Source organism: Sprattus sprattus, assembly GCF_963457725.1.
Source record: "Sprattus sprattus genome assembly, chromosome: 1".
Lineage (NCBI taxonomy): Eukaryota > Metazoa > Chordata > Actinopteri > Clupeiformes > Clupeidae > Sprattus > Sprattus sprattus.
This window is the reverse complement of record NC_137920.1, coordinates 9,929,526-9,948,811: the sequence shown is the minus strand read 5'-3', so window position 1 is coordinate 9,948,811 and position 19,286 is coordinate 9,929,526.

The following is a 19,286-nucleotide window of genomic DNA, read 5'->3' as shown; positions in this document are numbered from 1 at the left end:
CCAGGGGTTTACATCAGAGTCCAGTCGGACTCAAGTCGGACACAATGAATCTAGTTCTGGGGAGACACATGTGTCCAATATCCAATTTAAATCGGACTGAAATCGGAAATTGGACACATGTGTCCACACTGAGTGATGGCCAATGACCAGATCAGACATAGCACTGCTAAGACACCGATGGCCAATGACCAGATCAGACATAGCACTGTTAAGACATCGATGGCCAATGACCAGATCAGACATAGCACTGCTAATAGCTTCATGGGGAGGATGAGTTATACTGAATAACTTTTGCATGCTTCAATGTTTTCTTTAGTTGGAGTACTGTCAATAATGAAGCTATTGTTATTGATATGAATTGCATACGTTCTAGTGTTATTCTTAAATTTAGGTACGTAATTATAAGTGTTGAAACCCTTGAATTGTAGTTGAGCTGGGCGCACCACTGCAATCCACAGTAAGGCAAAAACAGATGTTAAGTAAAGTATTCAGAATTAACTGGGGCTGTTTTCATAAATAGATTAATACCCGTCTGAGTCGTTACAGCCCGTGACAGCAGGGATTGGCCATCTGTGTCTTAGCAGTGCTCTGTCTGATCTGGTCATTAGCCATCGGTGTGTTTGCAGTGCTATATCTGATCTGGTCATTGGCCATCGGTGTGTTAGCAGTGCCAGGTCTGATATGGTCATTGGCCATCAGGGTCTTAGCAGTGCCAGGTCTGATCTGGTCATTGGCCATCAGGGTCTTAGCAGTGCTATGTCTGATCTGGTCATTGGCCATCAGGGTCGTAGCAGTGCCTCCAGTATAAACAAGCTTTAAGGCAGATTGGAAGCCTCCTTCAGTTTACCAGCCCAGGTGCAACTTTCCTCACCATCCCCCATCACTTTTCAGTTCACACTGCCGGCCCCCTACTACACTCCTCTCTGGAGCCTGCAGACTGAGCTATGGCCACGCCAAACCACGCCAGTACCATCAGACGTGTTCATGGTGCTAATTGTGCTAATGTACATGTAATTACCTCTGTACTGGCAGAAAAACAGGTTCTGGCTTTTCCTGTAGCCCATATCCTAAAGTCCTATCCGTTTTCACCCAGAGTTGAGAAGGCAGGTATTTGCAGCGTTTTGACTCGCACCCAATAATCCAAGGAAATGGTTTTGTCCGAGAATATGGCCGGTTTTATTACAAATAAAAATAAAGTACAAACAAAAGATGCAATGAGATGCAGAAATGATAAGAGTCTATTGAATTACAACTGCAAGACAATATCAGCGCCAGAGCAGCGTGTCAGGCAGGTGTTCAAGCGGGCGAGGTCAAGAACTGTGTCTCTGCGGCCTGCTCTCTCTCGTCTTGCGCAGTTGGCATCTCTTTTATACAGGTTAGGTGGCACCAATCACCTAAAGGGGGCGCACTCTCACAAAATGCACAAAAACAGCAAAAAATGAGTCCAAGAGAAATAAACTTAAATGCGGCTCCTACAACCTCCCATAACCATTTGTTATGCTACTTCACATAAGCATTTCCCAGCAGTACAGCTATACTGTAGTTCTTTCTTTGCTGATTATTACTATATCTTTGCACCAAAGGATAGTTTGACCAATTTCCTTTTTCCAAAACAGAACTGAAGTCAGAAAGGTCTGGATTTACTGAACCTTCACAACTGCCCACTTCAGTGAAGAATGAGATAAAAGAAGAAGAATTTGATGATTTCATACAGGAGAATCTGTTTACATCTGAGACAGTGGAAGAAAAGCCTGGACTGGAATATGAATGCAAGACTGAAATGAACACATCACCCATCATGATCTTGAAAGAAGAAAAGTATTCACCAATGGGAATCAAAGATGAAGAAGAATTTGATTCAAGCGAATATGGTGACTTACAGTCTTCACCTACAAGTAAGTTGCTTGTTTATTGTAATGTGTTGTGTATATTTACAATACTTGAATTGTAGAGAATATTTTTTCTGAAGTTTTGCAATTCATGTACCTCTGTTCACGTTTACATTTAGACCTTTAATTAGATAATTGTATCCTAAAGCACTTACAAGTAGGGATGGGTATCGTTTGGGTTTTTTCCGATACCGGTACTTAACCGATACTTTAAAAACGATACCGGTGCCTAAACGGTGCCTGAACCGATACAAAACGAGGATTGACGACATTAAAGAGAGGCTTTTTTTATTGCCAAGGCCAATTTTTTTCTTAAAATTGAACAATATATTAACTGTTTAAAGTATACTATGAATATAAATACATACAAAACACTTGGCTTCAAACTACAGCTTCAAACTATGTATATTATATTAACTGTTAACAACAGTTTATAGTATGCTTAAATAAATATAAATAAATACAAAACATACACACACACACTCTTTACAGACTACAGCTTCAAACTTATGAGCATATTTGCCTTTGGAGTCAAACATGTATTATTTATTTAGTTTGCATTTATTTCATGAAATTTCAAAACTTTCTGATTTGTACATACCTAGCTATCTTTTCTATCTTTTTACTTGAACACACCAACTGCGTGCAAGTGTACTGCCCCTTTAAGAGACTATGGCACCCACCGGTTGCTATAGGCTTCAACCAGTACCTACAGTTTTAGTTTGCGGTTGCAGATCTGCCCAGGACTCTTGCGTTTCTCCCCTCTTTACATGCAATTGTTTTGTTGCATTTGCTGCACGTCGCGGTGTTTGAATCTTTTTGTGCGAAGTACAGCCACACTTTTGACCGTTTACCTTTCGCTATTTTCTCTGTTAAAAGGTTGATGGCGAGCTCTGTTACTGCTAGTTAGCTATCGCTAGTTTTCTACTGTTTTGGAACCAGCCTCCGTGTTTCATGTTGCAGCCTGAAATAATTCCTGTTTATAAGACAACATTTTACGTAAGTTTTGTTCATTTACCTGCATGATTTGTTGCTGTTATTCATTTCAATCGGCTCAGGCACCGAAAGGAAGCACCGAAATGTGTGTGACAATTCGGTCCGGTTTGTTCATTTACCTGCATGATTTGTTGCTGTTATTCATTTCAATTGGCTCAGGCACCGAAAGGAAGCACCGAAATCTGCGTGACATTTCGGTCCGGGTAGGTATCGGTTGTATAGTCGCGGTGCCAAATTGGTACCGGTTCTCGGTACCCAACCCTACTTACAAGTGACATTCAGTTCTAGCAAATAGATATACAGTATGTACCAGATAGAATATATTGTTGAATTTTGTTTTCTTATAATATTATAGGAGAAATTCAAAGGATCCAATCCAACAAGAGAGGGAATACTGAGGAAAAACGAAGCCCCCACAAACGCCCCCGGTGCAAAAAGACTTCATACCCGGAAATACATCAGCGACAGGACTCCAGGGAGAAACAACTTGAATGCCCCCAAAGTTTCAAACTTTTTTCTAATCCTTCCCTTCTTGCAAAACATCAAAGAATACACACAGGAGAAAAGCCCTATCAATGCAGTACATGTGGGAAGGCCTTTATTACAATGGCTCAACTCAATCACCATCAGAGGATCCATACTGGGGAAAAGCTACATCAGTGCAGTGCATGTGGAAAGGCCTTTAGTCGAATGAGTCATTTCAAGACACACCAGAGGATCCACACAGGAGAAAAGCCACATCAGTGCAGTACATGTGGGAAGGCCTTTAGTGATTCGTCTTCTCTAAAGAGACACCAGATAATCCATACTGGGGTAAAGACCCACCAGTGCAGTACATGTGGGAAGGCTTTTAGTGATTTGTCTACTCTCAAGAACCACCAGAGGATCCATACTGGGGAAAAGCCTCACCACTGCAGTACATGTGGGAAGGCCTTTAGTCGTATGTCTAATCTCAAGACACACCAGAGGATCCATACTGGGGAAAAGCTACATCAGTGCAGTGCATGTGGAAAGGCCTTTAGTCAAATGAGTAATTTCAAGACACACCAGAGGATGCATACTGGAGAAAAGCCATATCAGTGCAATACATGCGGTAAGGCCTATGGTCAAATGTCTACTCTCAAGAAACACCAGAGGATCCATACTGGGGAAAAGCCGTATCAGTGCAATACATGTGGGAAGGCCTTTAGTGATTTGTCTCATCTCAAGACACACCAGAGGATCCACACAGGAGAAAAGCCACACCATTGCAGTACATGTGGGAAGGCTTTTAGTGATTTGTCTGCTCTCAAGAGACACCAGAGTATCCATACTGGGGAAAAGCCTCACCACTGCGGTACATGTGGCAAGGCCTATGTCCAAATGTCAAATCTCAAGACACACCAGAGGATCCATACTGGCGAAAAGCCGTATCAGTGTACTTCATGTGGAAAGTACTTCAGGGATAGCTCCAGCCTATCCAAACACCGGCTGACACATACAGTAGGAAAGCCACATCAATGTTCTCAGTGTGGAAAGAGCTTTAGCCAAATGTCTTCTCTCAAGAAACATCAGAGGATCCATTAAAATGCCCTGCTTATACATGATTGAGTATCACTTACTGAAATATTTCTTTATTAGCTGAAATTTGAACAACGTTTGATGTACAAGATGAAATTATATATTTTTTAATTTATGATTGGCTAGAGATTGTTAGGGTACATGAATGGAGGGGGAAGAATATGTAAATGAGTGTTTGTAAGCTTCCTAGACCCTAAACGGCAACTCATATGAAGGTTGTGGGCTCATCAACAGCTCATAGATGTTTACGCGTCAGAGATGGGGTGAGGAGGAGACGAAATGTCTCTCTTATTCCTCGTTATAGGGAACTCTGTATTTTGCTCTGGGTTTACAAAAATGAAAACAGAAGAAAAATGATCATTCCTCCTTGATGAAATAGGTGAATGCATACACCCAACCTCATGTATGTCTACACTCCAGTAATATACTATTGAGAGATAATTTATGTAAGGTCTGCACCTGAGAATTAACCAGAGGGTAGCAGGAATGTTGCTAAATGCAAATCAAATTGGACAAAAGTCTGTCTGACATTTGTGTGCAATGAGGACTTTGTATGAAAATGCACTGCAGGGGAGCAAAGGACGCTAGCACTGCTAAGACCCTGATGGCCAATGACAAGATCAGACAGAGCACTACAAATAGCTTCATGTTGATGATGATTTGTATTGTAAAACTTTTATTATTTGGTGTCATTTTTTTAGTTGGAGTCCTACCAAGAATAAAGCTTGTATTACTTGTATGAATTGCAAATGTTCTTGTGGTATTTTCTGATATGCTCTTGTGGCCTAAAGGGCACCTCATATGAAGATTGTCTTCAGCTCAAAGTTGCGTGTCAAAGATATGGGTAGAATGAAAAAGGGGGAGGGGGGGGGGGGGGGGGGGGGGTAGGGAACAAAGCATTGTCATTGAAAAGGATGGACACAAACAGACATGTTCACCTCAAGAAAACAGACTCTGCACTCACTGTAGTAGTGGAGGATGAGTTTATTTTCCTGACAGAATGTAAAAAATACAAAAACATCAGTGAAACCTACCTCTCAAGAACAGAAGAGATTTGCTCTGGGTTTAGAAAAGTAAAAAGGGAGGAAAAATGGTCATTTCTCCTAAATGAAATAGATGAATTCATACAGTATCTGAACTCCTGCAACACAAAGATAATTCATTTTTGGTCAGCAACTGATTATTAACCAGAATCAACATGTTAACTAGTTCACAGTAGTGGGAGTTAATGTGGTAATGTAGTGCTCTTAGTGTAGGGTACTATATCAAAGGATTGAAAACATTCTAGCTGAGAAAAATACTCTAATGCCACCAACAGTCAAAATAAAATGAAAATGTTAACTGGGGTTAATATAGTTCTAATATTATATCAGGTCTGATATTATATGTATCCTCTTATCAAGTTTATAAGATTAGATTCAACTTTATTGTCATTGCACAGAGTACTGGTGTATATTCCTCCTTCTTTTTGTAAAGAGACTCTAGACAATTTTAGATGCTATATAAATCAAAATGAATTGAATTTAATGAAATTACAATATTTGCAGATGGAATATAGCAAACCCTGTATTTATCTAGGCTAGTTAGCAGTACAATGGACATGTGTTGTGCAAAACGTAAAAACGTCAGCCAAACCAACATTTTAAACTTAATTTAATTTGGACTTTTATTTTGACACTGTTATCCGCGTTTAATGTCTCTGTTTGTAGCCAGCTTCAAGGAACTTTCGTCACACAAAAACTTGCTTGGAAACCGGGAACAAAACACACAGATGTTTACGGTGGTTAGAGTAGAAATGGTTCATATTAATGCGTTCTTGGGTGGATTGAAGTTCATAAAAATCCTAATATAGCTGTTGCCCGTCTAAAAGAAACCGAAAACGGCCGCAGAAGAAGTCCGACAGTGAACATTATGTGGCTTTGATCCCGACAGATGACCGACGCCTAGGATAAGTTTATCTGGAGCTCCCGTATTCTAGGTAAGCCGAGTAGCCTTGTGATGCCAAATGTATTTGTCTATGCCATAACTAGGGAATATCTGGTGTGTGTAAAGTGTGCGATAGGGGCTCATATGCCCTTTCGACTAAAGCGTCTGCTAAATGGCTAAATGTAAATTATTCGCATAACCATAGTTGATTAACTAACGTTGTCGATGCAATACATTTGCAGCATTTAATATAGAGCGTGGTCTAGCATTTTCGTTAATTTCACGTCATGATTTTGTACTGGTCGGTGAATTTGGGTAAGGTTATTTCATCACAATCGGAGAGAGGGAGAGAGAGAGCGAGCCACATAGCGTGCAGACGTCTGTAAGCAGAAGCAGCCCGAATGCGAGGACAAGAACTTAAACTGAAACACAGGACAATTCTGCAAGTAACAGTCTATTTAAGTGTAGGCAAACCGTTTTGATTTTGCACGCAAGCAGCCCTGGGCTATTTCAGAGAAAGTGCAGCTTTTGATGAAAGAACGTTACAAAATCTGTACCTGAAATTAACCTGTACAGATGTCTGATTTGGGTAGGATGCTGATTACATTAAGCCCGTAGGCCTACAGATGTCTGATTTGGGAAAGATGGTGATATGCTTTTTGTAAAATGTTTCTTTTATCTCACTTCAAAAAACTTTTGTGTGATATTGTACAGACCATCCATTTGTCCCTGGTTATGTTTAGTCAGATGTAAGGGTGTTTTGTCCGTGTCTTTGTGTCTGTTTGTGTCTTAGTGGTGTTTGAGCATGTTGCCAATATTTTTCTTGCATTACAGAAATGTCCTGCTGGCTTTCCATTGCAAAAGACAGCTGAGGTCTACAATGTCAGGATCTACTGAAACATCTCAACTAATCATGTCAGCGCAAAATATAAAAGAGATGCAGACAGCACCAACCTTGACATGCAAAGAAGAAAAATCTTCTCTGATGGAAATAAAAGAGGAAACAGATTTAAGAGAATGTGGTGATGACGATTCTTCTACAAGTAAGTTGCTGAATAGTTGGTTAGGTAGAATTCAGATCGAATTAATTCCAATGTTTCATTTACATTTTCTAAACACTGGATGGTTAGCGAATGGTTCTTGTACTTTACTCAGCAAGATGTGAGTCTCATGGAGGGATGTCTGTTTCATTGTGAATAGATATACTATGGAAATACCTTAGTCATGGGACACTATATTGCTTTCAGCCCAACAATATTTGACTATTTAAATAAATTAATTGGCAACATCCATTGCTCTCACAAGAAAATACACAATGTTATATACTATCACAAAACATACATGCAAAGATTCATACACACACAAACATTCACCATGGAAATTAATGGAGGATTTCTTCAGGTTATCAAACCCCAGTTATCCCCTTCTTCTACATCACTTCTCAGTTCTCTCTCTCTCTCTCTCTCTCTCTCTCTCTCTCCATCCACCTCACTTCGTCTTTCACTCTCTCCATCTCAAACTCCTCCTCTCTCTCTTTACATCCATCTCACTCTCTCTCATCCATCTCTCTCACTCTCTCCATCTCTCACTCTCTCTCCATCCATCTCACTCTCTCCATCTCTCTCTCTCCATCCATCTCACTCCCTCTTTCTCTCTCTCCATCCATCTCACTCCCTCTCTCATTCTCTCTCTCACTCTCACTCCCTCTCTCTCCATCCAACTCACTCCCTCTCTCCATCTCTCACTCCTCTCTCTCTCCATCCATCTCACTCACTCCCTCAATCTCTCACTCCCTCTCTCTCTCACTCCCTCTCTCTCTCCATCTCTCACTCTCTCCATCTCCCCCTCTCTCTCTCTCTCTCCATCAATCTCAGTCCCTCTCACTCTCATCCCCCCTCTCTCTCATCCATCTCACTCTCTCCATCTCTCACTCTCTCTCTCTCCATCCATCTCACTCTCTCTCTCACTCTCCATCTCTTACTCTCTCTCTCTCCATCCATCTCACTCCCTCTCTCACTCTCTTCACCCCCCTCTCTCTCCATCCATCTCACTCCCTCTCACTCTCTCCATCTCTCACCCCCCTCTCTCTCTCTCCATCCATCTCACTCACTCTCCATCCATCTCACTCCCTCTCTCACTCTCTCCATCTCTCACTCTCTCTCTCACTCTCTCCATCTCTTACTCTCTCTCTCCATCCATCTCACTCCCTCTCTCACTCTCTTCACCCCCTCTCTCTCCATCCATCTCACTCCCTCTCACTCTCTCCATCTCTCACCCCCCTCTCTCTCTCTCCATCCATCTCACTCACTCTCCATCCATCTCACTCCCTCTCTCACTCTCTCCATCTCTCACTCTCTCTCTCACTCTCTCCATCTCTTACTCTCTCTCTCCATCCATCTCACTCCCTCTCTCACTCTCTTCACCCCCCTCTCTCTCCATCCATCTCACTCCCTCTTTCACTCTCTCCATCTCTCACTTCCATACTGTAGTTCTTTCTTCACAGATTCTCACTGTTTCCTTGCATCAAGTATAGTGTGACTGATTTTCTTTTTCAAAAACAGAACTGAAGTCAGAAATGTCTGGATTTACTGAACCTTCACAACTGCCCACTTCAGTGAAGAATGAGATAAAAGAAGAAGAATTTGATGATTTCCTACAAGAGTATCTGTCTACATTTAAGACAGTGGAAGAAAAGCCTGGACTGGAATTTGAATGCAAGACTGAAATGATCTTGAAGGAAGAAAAGTATTCACCAATGGAAATTAAAGATGAAGAAGAATGTGATTCAAGAGAATATGGTGACTTAGAGTCGTCACCTAAAAGTAAGTTGCTTGTTTATTGTATTGTGTTGTGTATATTTACAATACTTGAATTGGAGAGAATGGCCAGCCTGTGGTCCACAATGTGAGACCTACTCAGAGGCCAGAGATACTGTGAATATATCTTAGTGATGGGATTATATCTGTAGGCTGTTAAGTTAAAAGAGATCAAGAGTATGCCATCATTTTTTCTGAAGCTTTGTGTACCTCTGTTCACATTTAAATTTAGACCTTTTAATTAGACAATTGTGTCCTAAGGCACTTACAAGTGACATTCAGTTCTAGCAAATAGATATATGTACCAGAGAGAACCATATTGTTGAATTTAGTTTTCTTATAATATTATAGGAGAAATTCAAAGGATCCAATCCAACAAGAGAGGGAGTACTGAGGAAAAACGAAGCGAAGACAGATGTCACAAACGCCCCCGGTGCAGAAAGACTTCATACCCAGAATTACATCAGCGACAGGACTCCAGGGAGAAACAACTTGAATGCTCCCAGTGTTTCAAACATTTTTCTAAACCTTCCCTTCTTGCAAAACATAAAAGAATACACATAGGAGAAAAGCCTCAATGCAGTACATGTGGGATGGCCTTTGTTACATTGGCTGTACTCAAGAACCATCAGAGGATCCATACTGGGGAAAAGCCATACCAGTGCAGTACATGTGGGAAAGACTTTAGATACATTCATCATCTCAAGTCACATCAGAGGATCCACACAGGAGAAAAGCCATACCAGTGCAGTACATGTGGGAAGGCTTTTAATCAGTCGTCTTCTCTCAAGTCACATCAGAGGATCCACACAGGAGAAAAGCCACACCACTGCAGTTCATGTGGTAAGGCCTTTAATCACATGGGTAATCTCAAGAAACACCAGATGAGCCATACTGGTGAAAAGCTACATCAGTGCAGTGCATGTGGAAAGGCCTTTAGTACAATGGATCATCTCAAGACACACCAGATGATCCATACTGGAGAAAAGCCTCACCAGTGCAGTACATGTGGGAAGGCCTTTAGTCGCATGTCAGATCTCAAGAACCACCAGAGGATCCATACTGGGGAAAAGCCGTATCGGTGCAGTACATGTGGCAAGGCCTTTAGACACATGTCTTCTCTCAAGACACACCAGAGGATCCACACAGGAGAAAAGCCACACCAGTGCAGTACATGTGGGAAGGCCTTTAGATATATTCATCATCTCAAGTCACACCAGAGAATCCATACTGGGGAAAAGCCATACCAGTGCAGTACATGTGGGAAGGCCTTTAGTGTTTTGTCTAATCTCAAGTCACATCATAGGATCCACACAGGAGAAAAGCCATACCAGTGCAGTACATGTGGGAAAGACTTTAGATACATTCATCATCTCAAGTCACATCAGAGGATCCACACAGGATAGAGCCTCACCAGTGCAGTGGAATTGGGAAAGACTTTATTCAATCGTCTTCTCTCAAGAGGCACCAGATAATCCATACTGGGGTAAAGACTCACCACTGAATTACATGTGGGAAGGCCGAAAGATGCATGTCTGATCTCAAGAGACACCAGAGGATCCACACAGGAGAAACACCATCCTTGTGTCCTTCAGTGCTTAATTTTTCAAGGGTCACCTCAAGACAGAACCAGAGGATACACATGTTTGATGTGCTGCCCTGATAATGCTTGATAAAGTATAATTTCTTTAAATGTGTTTGATTATGAGTTTTAAAAAATATGTGATGAACATGATTAAGCATCATTTTCTCATGTCTAAAGCATTTGTTCAGAACAGCTTGAAACTTACGATTTTTAAGTGTGTGATGGTGGAGGAGGGGTGTGTCTGATTGTATACAAGCTTTAATCTACAAGCAGCTACTAGGGTACGTATAACAAAAAAGTAGTGCTTACATAAGCTTTCCAGATATAAGGGAAAAATCATCATATGAAGGCTGTGAGCTTGGCAACAGTTTAAAAACAGTTTCTTGGGGTGAACTTAGCATTGTCATGGTAAAGGGTAGTCATGGCTAACTCAAGAAAAAAGACTCTGCACTCACTGTCATAATGGTGTAACGTAGGACGAGTTACTTTTCCTGACAGAAAGTAAAAAATACAAAAACATCAGGGAAAGCGACCGCTCAAGAATACTAGAGGTTTGCGCTGGGTTTTCCAAAAGTGAATAAAGAAGAAAAAGTATTCCTCCTGTGTGAAACGATGCTTACACCTCACTTCCCAGTATCTAGACTTGAGAGAGAATACCACTTGACTGTCAATAATGAATAACATATTGACATTCATTGTTGGTCCTTTCTGTTCATTCCATAGATTATTTTACTGAAAGGTATGTACAAATGTTCCTCTTTTATTTTCTTCTTATACACTTATTTACACCCTAAAGGAAAATGTCCTTTCCATTAAGAAGGCTGAAGAGTATTAGGTTTAGCTCAAATCTCAAGACGCATCAGGAAATACACATTGCAGACAAACCATGGAAATACTCAAGATGCAGAGAGACCTTGGACATATCCTGACAACAGCACCAATATGTTGGATATCACCAAGGACAGGCATCAACCATCCAATGCAACGGCAGATCAATTAAGTTGAACACCTATGGGGCGCCACACAAGGTGTAGTGTTCTCGACAGTGGTCAAAATAAAGATCACTCCTAAAGCAGTCTCATTTAATATATCAGTCTCATTAAATATATCACACTATCAATTTGGAACTCTGATTAATAATACAGTTAATAAATACATTCAAAGTTACCTTACTTATAGCAAGCTTGAAAGTCTCTGGAGTTCTGAATAGAAGAAGTTGGCAGCATTCATTCTTGTGTAAGATTATAGACCAGCGTATATAAATCAGAGCATTTATTAGCACAATGATGAGAAAAAAAACAATAAAATATAATGTAACTAAATGTACTAACTAATGAATTAAAGGGAAGTGTGTGTGTGCGAAAGAGAGGGAGTATGCCTGTGTGAGCTTGTGTGCGCTTTCAGGTGCGCACCAGAAAGAATGTATGTGTGTGTGTGTTCCTTTGTACACTCACCGTAGTTCTGCGTGTATGTGTGTAAATGTTCACGGACATACATATGATATGAACAAGGCAGGAGCTTTTGTGCAGTGCGAAGTTTGAGTGTTTCCTTCGTGTATGTGGAGGCCAATGTATGTGTAATCTACCTGTAATCTATGTGTAATCTGTGTGATTACGATGCCTTAGAATAGGGAACCGGTTAGTGATGCATGCACGACCCTATGTCTCTGAGAAGCAATACCACCACTAACCCTGAGAAGCCAAGTATCAAATAAATACAATATATATCAACAGTTATGTTTGTGAAAAAAAACACAGATTAAATGCATGACCAGTTGGAAATGTTAACAGTCCTATGCTTACCCAGGTAGTGAGTATGCTAAAGATAGTTAAATGTCGAGTTATGTCGGTGATACCAGTCCTACGCAAAAGGGGTCCTGTTGGTGGAACTGCCATTGATGAGGCAGGGAGAAGAGATGATGGAGATGTCTGCAGGTGATGAGATGATAATGAGAAGTCTTAGAAATGTGTTGCCAAAGACAAAAGAGAGAGTGTTGTCTGTTCACCTTGTCTTTGTTGTCTTTGTTTGTCTCTTTGTCCTCACAGTGCGAGTTTTTGGGAAGAGAGAGGTCTTCACCCTTGGAGTTGTCGAACAAGACATAGGAGTGTCGTGCTAAGATTACTCTACTGAGAGTTGTGTTGATGTGAGATGCTAATAAACTCCTGGAGGTAAACCTTCTGTTAAAAACGGATGAGGGGGGCAAAGTGGCACAAGCAGTTGCCCTGGCCCTATACGAGCTGGAACGCCCACGGACACACAGGTTTGAATTCGACCCGCGGCCATTTCCCGATCCCTCTCCACACCTCTTCTCTCCATTTTGTTTCCTGGCCAAACCTTCCCTGTCCTATCTGAATAAAGGTTAAAAGCCCAAAAATGAATCTTTTAAAAAAAATGAATCAATTATGTAACCAAGAAATCATGACACAGTGTGACATCATCTCATTGGCTGCTTTCATATTGTCATTGTGTTGAAGTGAGATGCTAATTAACCCTCTCATCATTGAACATGAGTGCTTCTATGATGTTAACTGACACTGGTAAGGTGATACTGTTGTGTCATTCTAAATAGAATGTCAGGTAGTCCCAGCGGCGCCTTGACCTCCTCCGCAAGCTCAATAGAGCGAAAGCTCCCATACCAATCCTTAACACTTTCTCCCAGGGCCCCATTGAAAGCATCCTGTCCAGCTGCATCACTGTGTGGGGCAGTAGCTGCACTGTACACAGCAGGAAAGCACGGCAACGCATAGTGAACACAGCTGGTAAGATCATTGGTGCCCCACTCCCTTCCTTGCAAGACACATACACCACCCGCCTCACCCACGAAGCTACCTCGATTGCAAGTGGCACCAGCTACCACCAGAAATAGCTTCATACACCAAGCTGTCAGAAAGCTAAATTCTCTCTTCTCACTCCCCCCTGCCATATCTTCCAGTCTGACAGGAAGCTGCCCCCCCCCCCCCCCCCCCCCCCAAACAAACTAAGGACTCTGCAACAAACTGTCTCTTGCACTTTTATCACGTTTACGATTGTATTACGTTTACCATAACCATTACTGTTCTACTTGCACTGCTAATGCATCTTACAGGATGTATTTTGCTGCAATTACCAAATTGCCTGGTTTGCACAACCATAATCTCACTTAACAGAAACGTATGCTGCTGTGCGTGAATCTGTATGTTAACTTAGTATTAGGAAATGTCTTGTCTTATATGTTTCACCGTGGGAGAGTGGGAAACGTCCTATCGACTCCTTTGTATGTCTTGACATGTGAAGAAATTGACAATAAAGCTACTTTGACTTTTGACTTTGTAATGTGATATGGATTGGTCAGTGGCCAAAGGCATGATAGATTAATGTTCATTTCTTTCTCTGTTATTTGCAAAAACATTCTCTGCTTTGATACATTTGAAAGTGGTTTTCGGCTTCTTTGCTCTTTATATCCTTATAATAGTAATCTTTTGAGGAAACTGTGAGGTATCTTCTATTTATATTGTGTATTTCATGTATATTCCTCCTTCCTTCCGATACTCAAGACAATTTCAGCTGATATATAAAGTTGAATTTAATTTAATGAAATTAAAATGTTTCAGATGCAGTATAGCATACACTGCATCTACTATGTAGGCTAGCTAGCAGTAGAATGGGCATATGTTGTGCAAACTGTAGACACGTTAGCCAAACCAACATTTTAAACTGAACTTTTATTTGAACTTTTATTTTGATACTCTTTACCGCCTTTAATGACTCTTATTGTCGCCTGCTCCAAAGAAGTTTCATCACAAACAACGTGGTTGGAACCCGGGAACAAAACACACAGATTTTTACGGTGGTTAAGTAGAACGGTTTCCTTATAATGCATTCGATGCTGGATTATATTTCTTTAAAATCCTAAAACAGTTGTTGTCCGTCTTAAATAAACCGAAGACGTCCGCAGCAGATGTCCGACAGTGAGCATTATGAGGCTATGACCCCAACTTACCGACGCCTAGCATAAGTTTCTCTGGAGCTCCCGTTTAGTAGGTAAGCCAAGTAGCCTTGTGATGCCAAACGTATATAGCATAACTCGGGCATATCTAGTGTGTGTACAGTACAAAGGCTCGTATGCCTCTCCCTAGTACGTCTATTTTGACTAAAGCGTCTGCTAGATGACTAAATGTAAATATGCGCCTAACAATAGTTGGTTAACTCACGTAATACTTGTCGATGTAATATATATTTGTATCATTTAATATAGGCTAGACGTGGTCTTGCAATCTGAGAGCATTTTCGTTAATTTCACGACATGATTTAGTATTGGTTGGTGAATTTGGGTAAGGTTATTTCATAACAATCAGAGAGAGAGAGAGAGAGCGAGCCACTTAGCGTGCAGAAGCAGCCCGAGTGCGAGGACACACAGGACAATTCTGAAAGTAACGGTCTATTTAAGTGCAGGCAAACCGTTTTGATTTTGCACGCAATCAGGGGCTATTTGAGAGAAAGTGCAGCTTTTGATGAAAAAACATTACAAAATCTGAACCTGAAATAAACCTGTACGGATGTCTGATTTGGGTAGGATGATTATGCTTTTTGCAAAATGTTTCTTTTTTCTCACTTCGAAAGACTTTTGTGTGATATTGTACTGACCATCCATTTGTCCCTGGTTCTCTGTTGTCAGATGTAAGGGTGTTTTGTCTGTGTCTTTGTGTCTGTTTGGGCATGTTGCTAATAATTTTCTTGCATTACAGAAATGTCCTGCTGGCTTTCCATTGCAAAAGACAGCTGAGGTCTACAATGTCAGGATCTACTGAAACATCACAACTGATCATGTCAGCGAATGATATGAAAGAAGAAGAATTTGATTATTTTCCCTCTGAGTATCTGTTGGAAATTCAGACAGTGGAAGAAAAGCCTGAACTGGAACATGACTATAAGACTGAGACGCACACATCACCAACCTTGACCTGTAAAGAAGAAAATTCTTCTCTGATGGAAATGAAAGAGGAACCAGATTTAAGACAATGTGGTGATGACGATTCTTCAACAAGTAAGTTGCTGAATAGTTTGTTAAGTAGAATTCAGATCGAATTAATTCCAATGTTTCATTTACATTTTCTAAACACTGGATGTTTAGCGAATGGTTCTTGTACTTTACTCAGCAAGATGTGAGTCTCATGTTTCATTGTGAATAGAGATACTATGGAAATAACGTAGTCATGGGACACTATATTGGTTTCAGCCCAACAATATTTAACTATTTAAATAAATGAATCGGCAACATCCATTGCTCCCACGGGGAAATACACAATGTTATATACTATTACAAAACATACATGCAACGATTCATTCACACACAAGCATACACCATGAAAATTAATGGAGGCTTTCTTCAGGTTATCAAATCCCACTTATCCCCTTCTTCTCCATCACTTCTCAGTGTTCTCCCTCTCTCTCTCTCTCTCTCTCTCTCTCTCTCTCTCTCTCTCCATCCATCTCACTCCCTCTCTCTCCATCCATCTCAATCTCTCTCTCTCTTTCTCTCGCTCTCTCTTTCTCTCCATCCATCTCAATTCCTCTCTCACTCTCTCCATCTCTCACTCACTCTTTTCATCTCTCTCCCGCCCTCTCTCTCTCCATCCATCTCACTCCCTATCTCTCTCTCTTTCTCATCCATCTCACTCACTCTCTCCATCTCTCACTCCATCTCTCTCTCTCCATCCATCTCACTCCCTCTCTCTCCATCTCTCACTCCCTCCCTCTCTCCATCCATCTCACTCTCTCTCTCTCTCGATCCATCTCACTCCCTCTCTGTCTCTCTCTCTCATCCATCTCACTCACTCTCTCCATCTCTCACTCCATCTCTCTCTCTCCATCCATCTCACTCCCTCTCTCTCCATCTCTCACTCCCTCCCTCTCTCCATCCATCTCACTCTCTCTCTCTCTCTCTCTCGATCCATCTCACTCCCTCTCTGTCTCTCTCTCTCATCCATCTCACTCACTCTCTCCATCTCTCACTCCATCTCTCTCTCTCCATCCATCTCACTCCCTCTCTCTCCATCCATCTCACTCTCTCTCTCTCTCTCGATCCATCTCACTCCCTCTCTGTCTCTCTCTCTCATCCATCTCACTCACTCTCTCCATCTCTCACTCCATCTCTCTCTCTCCATCCATCTCACTCCCTCTCTCTCCATCTCTCACTCCCTCCCTCTCTCCATCCATCTCACTCCCTCTCTCACTCTCTCCTTCTCTCTCTCTCTCCATCCATCTCACTCTCTCTCTCTCTCTCTCTCGATCTATCTCACTCCCTCTCTGTCTCTCTCTCTCATCCATCTCACTCACTCTCTCCATCTCTCACTCTATCTCTCTCTCTCCATCCATCTCACTCCCTCTCTCTCCATCTCTCACTCCCTCCCTCTCTCCATCCATCTCACTCCCTCTCTCACTCTCCATCTCTCACACTCTCTTCATCTCTCCCCCCTCTTTCTCTCTCTCTCTCTCTCTCTCATCCATCTCACTCCCTCTCTCTCACTCTCTCCATCTCTCACTCCATCTCTCTCTCTCTCCATCCATCTCACTCCCTCTCTCTCCATCTCTCACTCCATCCAGCTCACTCCCTCTCTCACTCTCTTTATCTCTCCACCTCCCCCTCTCTCGCCCTCACCCCCACTTACCCCCCTTTGTGGAGTTTCTGCAGATGAATGAAAACCTTTTTAAGGCCAGCTACTACCACACTTGTTGTCTCTTCACAGATTCTCACTGTTTCCTTGCATCAAAGTAAAGTGTGACCGATTTTCATTTTTCCAAAACAGAACTGAAGTCACTACCCACTTCAATGAAGAATGAGATAAAAGAAGAAGAATTTGATGATATTCTACAAGATAATCTGTCTACATTTAAGACAGTGGAAGAGAAGTCTGGACTGGAATATGAATGCAAGACTGAAATGAACACATCACCCACCATGATCTTGAAAGAAGAAAAGTATTCACCAATGGAAATCAAAGATGAAGAAGAATTTGATTTAAGAGAATATGGTGACTTAGAGTCTTCACCTACAAGTAAGTTGCTTGTTTATTGTAATGTGTTGTGTATATTTTAGGGGTGGGTATTGCCAAAGAAGTCACGATTCGATTCGTATCACGATTCACATGCCACGATGCGATTCTATCACGATGCATCGCGATACTTGAATTATTGCGATGCATTGCGATGCATTGCGATGCATTGCGATGCATTGCGATGCATTGCGATGCATTGCGAATTTTCACTGAACACTGTTAGAAAAAAATGAAGCCATTACCAGTGGCTGACTGGATGTGTATGATCTGGATAGTGTGTTCAATTGATAACTCAAAGCAACTCAGTTCATACATAGCTGTATTTATTTAAACGACTTTTGGAGGTTACTTAACACAAATATTATTATTACTGGATACACTGCATGTTTTGTTTATGAATGACTTGTCGCAGTATCGCGCGGCCAGAAATGCTTGATGTTCGCCAACCATTCATGAAATTAAAAAAAAAAAAAAAAAAAATAATATTTTTTTTTTTTTTTTTTTTTTTAAATTAATAATCGATACTTGGCGTCAACAATCGATGCAGTAGATCGTGAAAATTAGAATCGCGATGCATCGTCATGACGATTATTTGGCACACCCCTAGTATATTTACAATGCTTGAATTGTAGAGAATGGCCAATCTGTAGTCCACAATGTTAGACCTACTCAGAGGACAGAGATACTATGAATATATCTTAGTGATGGGATTATATCTGTTGGCTGTTAAGTTAAAAGAGTCAAGTGTATGTCATCATTTTTTCTGAGCTTTGCAATTCATGTACCTCTGTTCATATTTACATTTATACCTTTAATTACACAATTGTATCCTAAGGCACTTACAAGTGACATTCAGTTCTAGCAAATGGATGTATGTACCAGAGAGAATATATTGTTGAATTTTGTTTTCTTATAATATTATAGGAGAAATTAAAACGCTTGAAAAGCTACATCAGTGCAGTACATGTGGGAAAGACTTTAGGTGCATGTATAATCTCAAGTCACATCAGAGGATCCACACTGGAGAAAAGCCACACCAGTGCAGTACATGTGGGAAGGCTTTTAGTGATTTGTCTTCTCTCAAGAAACACCAGAGGATCCATACTGGGGAAAAGCCATATCAGTGCAATACATGCGACAAGGCCTATCGTCAAATATCTCATCTCAAGTCACATCAGAGGATCCACACAGGAGAAAAGCCATACCAGTGCAGTACATGTGGGAAGGCTTTTAGTGAATTGTCTACTCTCAAGAAACACCAGATAATCCATACTGGGGTGAAGACCCACCACTGCAGTACATGTGGGAAAGACTTTAGTTTCATGTATAATCTCAAGACACACCAGATGATCCATACTGGGGAAAAGCCTCATCACTGCAGTACATGTGGGAAGGCCTTTAGGTGCATGTCAGATCTCAAGACACACCAGAGGATCCATACTGGGGAAAAGCCATATCAGTGCAATACATGCGGCAAGGC